Source organism: Penaeus monodon, chromosome 16, assembly GCF_015228065.2.
Source record: "Penaeus monodon isolate SGIC_2016 chromosome 16, NSTDA_Pmon_1, whole genome shotgun sequence".
In the NCBI taxonomy this organism is placed as follows: Eukaryota; Metazoa; Arthropoda; class Malacostraca; order Decapoda; family Penaeidae; genus Penaeus; species Penaeus monodon.
The window spans coordinates 43,391,612-43,401,615 of NC_051401.1; the positions used below are offsets into that span (position 1 = coordinate 43,391,612).

Here is a 10,004-nt window from a genome sequence, read left to right on the forward strand (position 1 = left end):
CCTGCAAGTTTCCCTAAGAGTGTGGACGCAAGAACAGCATTGTAGATGGTCGTCGCGCAGTACAATAGCGGTGTAAGGAGGTTGCTGCGTTATAATCACCACCGAAGGAGGTGTGACGGGGAAGGGGTATGAGGATGAGGCAAAAGCAAGGCGCTGTAATTGGCATACGGTTTTGAACAATGTCGTTTCGGTATTTTGTGGTTAAATTTTGTAGTTTATGTGTGCGTGCGTGCGTGTGTGTGTGTGTGTGTGTGTGTGTGTGTGTGTGTGTGTGTGTGTGTGTGTGTGTGTGTGTGTGTGTGTGTGGCGCGCGCATGAGTGCGTGTATGTGTGTTTACGCGTGCGTGTTGAAGTTACTTAAATCATCATATAAAGATGCACGCTGTTAGAAATACATTCCAAGGGAATTATTTAGACATTTCTGCCTCGAAAACGTTGGACGATATTCCACAGAATTAGAAGACCCAAATTGTCTTTGAACTTCGTGTTAATCTCTCTTAGTACAGCGTGTTAACTTTTGGTCATTAAGCGTCTAAGAGAGATGCATAAACTTTTCCCTGCCAGTTAGTTTACTCTCCATCAAAAGCACTGCCTTAGTTACTACAGAATAGGTTACCTTTGGCTCAAATCATGTACGAATAATCCTTAAAGACTATGCAACTTTAACGCTTTTAAGAGCCAAAATTCTTTTTTCATTTCCCACTTTTTTTTAAATGAGCTCTGGAAGAATATAAATGTAGTTTGATGTAATATTCCGCATGAGCTTAATTGCCGATGGCTTTATATTTATAAAATATCAATAAGACCTAGGAATATTTTAGTACGTTACGTTAAGTTAAGTTTGGTAAGTTTATTTACCACCCTGGCTATCTGCTCAGGCGTGGGCAATCATGATTACAGTTTTACATATATCTGACATAGTACAGGAGTCTGTGACTACTGTAATTGTACATGGTAAAATGTAAATATAAATCATACGTCATACAAAAAATATTACTTTCATATGCTTTTGCCACTGTGTTTACATAACACTGTTATTTGTTTACGGTAGTTATTACGTAGTAAATTTAGGGTATAGTACGTGTCATCCTTGCGCAGGGGCCATGCTAATCTTCTCTGTATCGTTCCAATTTTAGTATATGTACTGCCGAAGCAAGTACATAGTACGTACGTAAGTTAAATAAACATAGCAAAATCCGTAGAGTTTCACACGCGCGCATTCAACTTTACATAACCTACATACAATTTAATATAGTAATGACAAAAAAAAAAAATAATAAAATAAAAATAAATTAATAATAATAATAATAATAATAATAATAATAATAATAATAAATTAATAATAATCATCACCATCATAAATGATAATAATAACAAACATGGAAAAAAGAGACCTTACCTTAATTTTTAAAACCGACAAGGAGATGAAGTGAAAACGAAGAAATAAGAAATAGAAAGATTCAGAAGAGTCAAAAATCGCAATGCACATGATTGATAACCATAGCGAGTTTTGGAGTAAAGATTGGGGGAAAAGGAAATTGCTTTTAGATTGATAATCCACGTCATATAAAAATATACACTAATGGCACTCCTCCCTTTCCTGCCATTAGGAGAAGAACAAAAGTGCACCCTGATGAACAAATAACGTAAAAGGGGACGTGGACACTTACCTTGCCTTGAACAAACTACCTGATGACCGAAGGTTTGTCAGAAGGAACAAAAATAAAGGAAAGATAGGTAGATTTAACTTTAAATAATGATATAAAAATGAGAATTATTATTATTATCCTTTAAACTGATTATGATAAGAAAGTATGAAGTAATAAATATCATACATAGGAAATTCGACAAAAAATAGTATCAATTAAATGATAATCATAATTATAATGATGAATCAGTTCCGCGTATGTGGCATAGAGAAATAACAAATAAGAAGGAACGATTGTAAGACGTAAAATATAACACAACAAAAATCTAAAACTTAAAATAACAAGAAAACAATAACAGTTATAACAATAATGCTTCCCTTGTCACGAATGCAGCAACGTCAAGGCAGACCTTGTCACTTAAGCTCAAAATCCCTTGACATATACTTGGCTCAAGGACCTTAACACCGAGGAGATGGGATGAAAGGGAGAAAAATGAAGGCGCTGGCACATTTCTTCTTTTTCCTTTTGCCTTTTCTCTCTTTCTCTCTCTTTCATCTTGAGAGTTTGATAAGCATGATCTCGAGTTGAGAAAAAGGGGAATGAGGGAGAGGGGAGATAAAAGGAAGGATGTAAGGATAAAGTGCATGCATACAGGAAAAGGTAAAATGAGTGGAATTGGGTCAGTGTGGTGTACGTGTCACGTGGAAGTTTATGCACAAAACAAGGGGTGAGAAGGAAAAGGAAGGAAAAGAGAGAAGAAGAGGGAAAGGAAAAGAGGGAGAGGAAAGGAGGGAGGGAGTGAGGGAGAGAGAAGCAAGAGAGAGAGTGGGAGTTTATGCGAGCGAGCGAGAGAGAGAGAGAAAGAGGTAAACATGATGGAGAGAAAAAAAGCAAAACAGAGCGAGATAGAATGAAAGCCAGAAAAGAACACCGAAAACAAAACAAAAAATCAAGAGAGAAAACGACAAAAAATAAACCCAAAACGAAAAATATTGCACTTTCTCATATCGTATCCCTTTCCTTTTGCGCTCCCTACCCCCACCCCCCCTTCCCTTACCCCTTACCTACTCACCAGCACACTTTCCTTGCCTTCAATAGGTGCTACTTCACTCCTCCCCCTCCCAGTGTTAATCAAAAGACGACGACGTTTAATTATAGCAAAGGGCTTGAGGGAGGGAGTTTGAAGGAAGCGAAGGGAAGGAGCGTGTGAAGGGAGGGAGATAAAGAGAGTGGGAGACAGAAAATGCAGGGATAGAAAAAAAAGTTGAAGATAAGAACTTTTAAGCGTAATTAAATGGAAGTTTTAATTCAAACAAACACAAGCACACACACACACATGTATGTGTGTATATATATATATATATGTATATATATATATATATATATATACATATATATATATATATATATATATATATATATATATATATATATGTACATATATATATGTATGGGGCCGCGGTGGCCGAATGGTTAGAGCGTCGGACTCAAGACTGTCACGACGGCAATCTGAGTTCGAGGGTTCGAGTCACCGACCGCCGCGTTGTTTCCCTTGGGCAAGGAACTTCACCTCGATTGCCTGCCTAGCCACTGGGTGGCCAAGCCAGCTCAAGTCAGTGCCGGGCAAATAGAGATGGTGACTCGATAAAAACACCGGGCGGAAGGCAATGGCAAACCACCGCTCTAAATTGCTAAGAAAAAATCATGGAAGCCCATGATAGTCAAGGCCGCGGTGGCCGAATGATTAGAGCGTCGGACTCAAGATTGTCACGACGGCAATCTGAATTCGAGGGTTCGAGTCACCGACCACCGCGTTGTTCCCTTGGACAAGGAACTTCACCTCGATTGCCTACCTAGCCACTGGGTGGCTAAGCCAAGCCCAAGTCAAGCGCTGGTCCCAAGCCCGGATAAATAGAGAGAATGATTACCTAAAAGGTACCACCGGCACTCTCCGTGGAAAGGAACTGGGGACCCTACCACGTACTCACTCCAAGAGCATCACAACATGAAAACTACAATTAAGTATCATGCTGTGACCACGGCGGCTCAGACATGAACCTACCGTTAAAAGAAAGAAGAAGACATATATATATATATATATATATTATATATAAGTATATATATATATATATATATATATATATATATATATATATATATAATATAATATATATATACATATATATATATATACATATATATATATATATAATGTAAATATATCTATGTATATATATATGTATATATATATATATATATTATATATGTATATGTATGTATAATATATATGTATACATATGTATATATACAATGAATTAATAAATATATATACATATATATAAATATATATAATATATATATATATATATATTAAATATATACATATATAACACATATATATACATATATATGTAATATATATATATATATATGATATATATATATAATACATATATAATATATATATACATATATATACATATTATATACATATATATACATATACATATATATATAGTATATATATATATATATATATATATAACACATATGTATACAAGTATACATGTATATGTACATGTATATGTTCATATATATGTAAAATATAAATGAATGGATGTATGTGTGTGGACGTGTGTGTGTGTGTGTGTGTGTGTGTGTGTGTGTGTGTGTGTGTGTGTGTGTGTGTGTGTGTTGTGTGTGTGTGTGTGTGTGTGTGAATATATATATATATATATATATATATATATATATATATATATATATATATATATGCATGTATGTATGATATTTATGTATGTATGCATGTATGTATGTATGTATGTATGTATGTATGTATGTATGTATGTATGTATGTATGTATGTATGTATGCATGCATGTATGTATGTATGTATGTATGTATGTATGTATGTATGTATGTGTATGTAACTGTATGTTTGCACGAGAGAAACTTAAGAGAAAAATAACAAAAGAAAAGAAAAAAAGTAAAGAGGATCAGCTGGCCCTATAGCGCAAGGGACACATCATAGCACGGTCTCTGAAGGTTCAAAGAATCTTCGGACGTATGTACGTATGATTCTCTCCCCCCCCCTCTCTCTCTCTCTCTCTTTCTCTCTCTCATTTTCTGCATCTATCTCCCTCTCCCTCTCTCTGTCTCTCTGTCTATATATCTATCTCTCTGTCTATCTCTCTCTCTAGTCTCTCTCTTATATATATAGTATATATTATGTATGATGATTATATATATAGTATATATAGTTAAGTAGATACTAAGATAAATATAACAAGATATAAAATAATAGTAAAATATATATAGGTATATAGAATGAAGTACATATATAGTATATCAACACACATATATGATATTAGTATATATATTTGTATATATATTATATTATATATTTGTATATATATATAATATATATATATATATATATATATATATATATATATATATTATATATATTTATATGTCTCTCTCTCTCTCTCTCTCTCTCTCTCTCTCTCTCTCTCTCTCTCTCTCTCTCTCTCTCTCTCTCTCTTCCCCCATCTCAACCTTAAATATTTCTTCTCTTTCTCACGTCAAATAATGTGTATAGAATATGTATAAGTTCTTCTTTATTTAACTATACAAGTTCTTCAACAGCACCCTAAAACAAGATAAGAATGTAATTTCCAGCAAATCTCTCACGTCAAAAAAAATGTACTGCTATGCGTGCATACACATACATATCACATGAGCTTACGAAGCAACACACAAAAAACATTTGAAAGTCACAACAATGAATGCCACCCTCCAGCCCCTCCCCCCCACCTCCCCCTCATCCGCCCTAACCCCCCCCCCCACCCCGTCTCACCCGCCCTTACCGCCTACTTCCCCCCTTCTCTTTGCATCCTCCCTCCTTGCATCCTCCCATTCGGCTCTCATATATACTTACAAAGACATCAAGCATATACAACAGCAGTAGTAGAAGATGACTGCCGTTTGAAGGATATATTTTAGACCCAAAACTACAAAGGTACCGTTTTCCTTTTTGTCTCTCCCGTTTTCTATATATACATAAAAAAAAAAAATACAAAAAAGAGGGGGGACTCATTTTTGTATCAAAGAAAGGTGAGGGGAGACTTTCTCTCTCTTACCTTGGATCGATACGCGGATTTTATTGTACTTCAGGGTTTTTGATGCTCCTTGTAAGTACTTCTTGATCTTTGTGTGGCATGTGCACGTGAAGAAGGGACGGTGGCCTGTGATGACGAAGAGGGAGTACGTGTGTGCACGGGGGATGCTCCTTTGTTCGTTGGTGAGTGTAGATATACGTGTGTGTGTGTGTGTGTGTGTGTGTGTGTGTGTGTGTGTGTGTGTGTGTGTGTGTGTGTGTGTGTGTGTGTGTGTGTGTGTGTGTGTGTGTGTGTGTGTGTGTGTGTTTGTTTGCGCGCAAGTGAGTGTTTGCGTGTATCATTCTAGAAACCGGCTATATCCACTAGCCCAAAATTCTTTCACAAACCTAGAACGGCGTAAACATTATTTCCGAGACAGAAAAAAGGAAAGTCTGTGACTTCATGTGATGGCTGAAATTATAAAGCCTGAATAACGTCATGACTTCAGTGAGTTTTAAGTATATCAAATGATGCGTCTTCAGTATTATTATTATCATTATTATTATTATTCGGTTAGTTTCGCAAGCTTTATATTCTTTTCTCTTTTTCTTTGGTTTCGAGTATTTTCCGTTCTTTTTAATTTGTTACGTTACGTTCTTTGACAATACACTTTTTCCCTTTTTTTTGGTTTCAAAGTTTCTTATTTTTTTATCCATCGTCAATATCACTGATTAATTTCGCTAACATTAAGTTTCTTTCCATTTCTTCTTTGCTTTCGTATTTTTATATTTCCTTTCTTGAAGTTTCTTTGTTTCGTTTTTTCCCAGTTTTTTGCTTGAACTCTATCGTAATTAAAAAGAAAAAAAATATAAAACTAAAGAAAAACGTCACCCTCTGTCCTGCAGTGCGCGAGAAAGCATTTGCAATGAACTGCTTTTGCATGGCATCAGTTGCGATATTCACACACGATTTTATGAAACGTAGCCAGAAACAAAAGGAAAAAATATATAGCATAAATGAATGAAATCAAGAATCGGAGAGAAAAAAATAAATCAAAATGAGGTAAATGAATTAGAGAATATATTTCTTTGAAATCCCATTTCAGGAAACGCTAAATATATCTCAGAAATCCTGGAGTAAAACGATTTAATCTTCATCTCAGCCGCGGATCTTTTTTTTTACCTTTTTAACACACTCTTTGGTCGTCTTGTGAGACATCCTACACCAGAAATACATTAAGTTTACGCACACACGCACACGGTTGACAAAACGCAAGTCGCACACACATGCATACACATAGACTCACATAAACAGACATTTATTTATACGGATATGCAGACAGACGTAGATACACACAGTGTATTCACACAAACAAGGGGACACACACACACGAAGACATGCATACAAATATGCACTAGCACAAACAAACACAAACACACACAAACAAACACACACACACAGACAAATACACACACACACACACACACACACACACACACACACACACACACACACTCATTCACTCATACAGGTACGCGCGCGAAGAAATAATCCATCCCGCCCCTTTACACACAGACATATATACACAAACAAAGACACGAACAAGAAACTCCACAAGCACAAGCACAAACAAACACGGACAGAGCCGAGAAACCAGGACAGCTCCCTAGTGTGAAAAGCGAGGCTCCAGGTCGTATATACATTCCAAACATGTTCAAAAAGCCTTCGCACCTGCATGGACGAAGGAGAAAAGAAAGATGTTTATTTCTTTGCCGCAACTGAAAAGGAAATTGTTTGATGTTGAGGCGGTGGAGGGCGAAGGAGAGAGATTTATATTATTCTATTTCGTTTATATATTATTATTTTCTCTCTCTCTCTCTCTCTCCTCTCCAAGAAAGCAAAATGTTAATGCATTTTAGTTGTCCAGCATTCCGAGCCATTACCTCGTTCTTTTTGTCGTTACGTGAACATTTAGGTGAGTGCGTGAGCAAGAAAGGTGGGGACGGGAAAGGAAGGGGGAGGTAAGAGGACAAACGAAGAGGGAGGTTAGAGGGGAAAGGAAGAGTGAGGGGAAGGGGAAGGGAAAGATAGATGGAGGGAGGATGGGAGAAAATAGAAGTGAGAGGGAGGGGGCAGAGGATGTAGGCGGAGCAGAATAGAAGGAAGAGAAGAGGGTAGGAGGGAGGGAATGGACGAGTGAAAGAGGGGAAGGATGAGGAAGAGGGGGAAGATGAGAGAGAAAGCCCCCTCCCTCTACTTCGCTCCCTATCTCTTCCTCGCCCCCTCTCTCTCCTTCTCTCTTTCCCCCTCCCTTTCCCTCTCTGCTTTAATGGAGGTAAACATACATGGAAAAGAAATCTCTAATCAACAGGCAAATGCAGCCCGTGGAACATGCATTTTCACGAAGACGTAAACAAAAGTCAAATGACAATCCACATGAATACGCTACAGACTCAACGAGAGAAAGATAGATAGACAGACAGACAGACAGACAGATAGACAGACAGACAGAGAGAAAAAGAGAGAGAGAGAGAGAAAGAAGAAAAGGAAGAACAGAGAAATATTAGTTGTCCTTGTCAATCATCTTAGCTTGTATTTTATCAGCCGCATCATCACAATAATAACGACCATATCAAACAATGGCAACACACATCCTCTTATCATCCTCCAACCCCTCGCTCTCTCCACGCCAAAAACAAAACAAAAACAAAAAAAAAGGAGGATCTCGACATTTCCAAAACAATAAGACAATAACACATAGACGGTAACCTCGAGAGAGCGAGACTTACTGGCAACGAAACTCAAGGAGCGCTTAAAGATTTCGCTATCTACGACCCTCAAGTTTGGAAGCTCTTCTTTTATTTGGAACGAGCGCCGAGGAGCCTGGGAGAACAAGCTACCGACGAAGCAAGAGTTGGAGAAAGAGAGAGAGAGGGAGAGAAGAAAGGAGGAGGGTAAAAGAGGGAGGGATTAGAGGAGGAGGGTTTATGAAGGAGGGTAGAAGAGGAAGGCAAGGAGTGGAAGAGAGAGAGAGAGAGAGAGAGAGAGAGAGAGAGAGAGAGAGAGAGAGAGAGAGAGAGAGCGCACAATTACGATTTAACGTTGCCCAGTTAGTTCACATTCATCCTTTTAATTGCATAGTTGATTCCATTTCCCTCGTCCCCTTCCTTCTCAATCTACAATTTCCTCCCTCTTATAAATCCAAAGGTCAAAACCGAACGTCGCGAGTCCAGGCAAAAGTAATCCTCAATACGCCTATAAAGATCGACCACTCTCGCCGCCCCATGAAAACTTGATGCCTTAGTCCCAGAATCTCTCCCAACATATTCCCATAACATTCTAATATTCAGGAAACCTTTGCCTGCCACACAAACGGCAAATAATGAAGTTTTTTCTTTATTATTTATTATTATTATTATTTTCTATTTACCCTTTTTTTTCTTGTCCTTCGGATTAAATTATAGGCTGATTTCGTTTTGAAGTTTTATCAGCTTGTCATTATCTTTGTTATCACCATCATCCTCACCACCATCAACATAATCATTATCATCAACGGTATCAATTCTTTTTTTACTATTATCCTCATCACATCATTATCACTATTCTCACCATCGCTTTTCCAGTTGCCATTATCACCATCAATATCCTTGCTACAAGTGCCACTATCAATATCAATATCAACATCATTATCACTTCCATTCCTCATCCCGGAACATACTTCGTCGATACGAACGATGATCGCAGATGGGAATCGCGAAGAAATAACACCATTGTGAAAGACTTTGAGGTAAATTATGCAATGTAAACATAACTGATGCGTAAGCCGCAGACACAAGAGATCGTAATGAGATTTATGATCCTCTCTCTCGAAACGTAAATAAATCAATAAAAGCTTATCCGGGTGTTCTGCATCTAGTGGATATACCTGGTGATGGCACATTTTAGTTTCGGAGATAGATAGCCAGATAGATGGAGTGAGGAAGTGTCACTGAGAAAGAGAGAATAGGAAGAATAAATAGGCAGATGGAGAGAGAAATGAAAGGGAGAGAGAGAAAGTGGGAAAGATAGAGAAAGATAGAGAGACATAAGAAGAGAGAGAAGAGCAAGATAAGAGAGATAAGCGAGATAAGAGAGGAGAGAGAGAGAGAGAGAGAGAGAGAGAGAGAGAGAAGGAGAGAGGAGAGAAAAGAAGAGAAAGAGAGAGAGAGAGAGAGGAAAAATAGGCCTTCCTAAAATCACGACGTAGGGTGATGAAA

General features: G+C 37.4%; 1 non-coding gene across 1 annotated transcript; it reads right to left on the bottom strand.

The window, feature by feature from the left end:
• Window positions 1-1,052: 1,052 nt before the first annotated feature.
• On the bottom strand, window positions 1,053-1,160 carry LOC119583172. The gene has a single exon (XR_005229698.1). It is a non-coding gene; the product is annotated as a U6 spliceosomal RNA (small nuclear RNA).
• Between the last annotated feature and the right edge of the window lie 8,844 nt (window positions 1,161-10,004).